The sequence below is a fragment of the Octopus bimaculoides genome, chromosome 12, assembly GCF_001194135.2.
Source record: "Octopus bimaculoides isolate UCB-OBI-ISO-001 chromosome 12, ASM119413v2, whole genome shotgun sequence".
NCBI lineage: Eukaryota > Metazoa > Mollusca > Cephalopoda > Octopoda > Octopodidae > Octopus > Octopus bimaculoides.
Window position 1 is genome coordinate 7397976 of NC_068992.1, and position 1385 is coordinate 7399360.

A 1385-nucleotide genomic window follows, 5' to 3' on the forward strand; every position below is an offset into this window, starting at 1 on the left:
GCCAGTCAGGCGGTACTGGCAACAGCTACGCTCAAAATGGTGTATTTTATGTGCCACCCGCACAAGAGCCAGTCTAGAGGCACTGGCAATGTTCTCGCTCGAAAATCCTACGAAGGCCAGTCAGGCGGTACTATATATATATATATATATATATATATTGTTTCGGATTTGTGTGAATTCGATTTATTCAATAACAAGGGGTAGAAATAAATGCGTGTAAAGATTTTCATAGCAAAAGTGTGTATAGAAATAAATTTGAATAGAAACAAATGTATATAGAAAACTTTGTGTGCATTAAAAAAATGTAGTATTTATATATACAGGCATCGTGTAAAGTCTATCAAAATAAGATGAGCTAAGCTTAGTGTTTCTAAATATATTTGAGTATAACAAAAATGTGTATCTATATATGAAGCTTCTTGTATATCTATACCATAAGTTTCATTCAGATGGCAAAACTATACGCAATTAATTCTCTCATTAGTTATTTTTTTCTAAATGTATCTGTTTTCTCTTTAACTGTCATCTCTGAATGCTTTCTCCAATTTTGATTTGTTGATAAATGTAGAGGATGGATCTGATAATTTACTGAATGTCTTTTTCTCTTTCCATAATATTTGTTTTATTGTGGAATTAGGATGGCAGCATATAAAATATTAGTGGTGTATTTCGGTAATTCTTGCTATATTTTGCTAATTCTTTTCTGAATTTTATGCATATATCTGTGTGTGTGTGTGTGTGTGTGTGTGTGTGTGTGTGTGTGTGTGTTTATATTTTCCTTTGAGTTTTATTTAAGTTCCTCTTAAGAGAGTTCAAGCCAGTCACTAGTAAAGCGACAAGACTGTTTGAGTTTGTAGATATGCGGCAGTGTTGGTGTGTTAGTTGAGCTGCCAGTGCTCACACCCAAATGTGTGCATCTATTCACCTAAAGAATCTCAGATGGAGAATCTTTGGAATGTCTAACAAATCTTCCTTGTGCTGCTAATAGATTGGATGATTCAAAGAATTCACATCATCTTCTTTTGCTCTTTCTTCAAACAATGCGGCTAACCCCTGAGGGTGAATGCTACTGTTGCTTTTAGCCCCAGGAGAACATCTCCTCCAGCTGGCTATTGACACACTTTCTGTGCCTTGTTGGTATTTGCAAAGGGAAGTCATCCTTCCCATCATCGATCTGACGAGATACGCACGGACCCAGGTTTCTGGGTATTTACCTTTCGTCAGTGTACAACAATCACTGATCTTCAATGCGAAGGGCTCCCAATGCAAATACATATATCTTTTTTGCAGTGACGAAAATTCACTGATCTCAAAAAAGTGTAAACAAGCAATAATAAATCTCTGAACGAGGTATAAACAGTAGTTGCACGTGCAGCTACTGTTTA

At 36.0% G+C, this 1385-nt stretch overlaps 1 protein-coding gene across 1 annotated transcript in view; it reads left to right on the forward strand.

Annotated features, from left to right (window-relative positions):
• Positions 1-1385, forward strand: part of LOC106868246 (uncharacterized) — a 351265-nt gene that overhangs the window by 297721 nt on the left and 52159 nt on the right. The window lies entirely within an intron of this gene.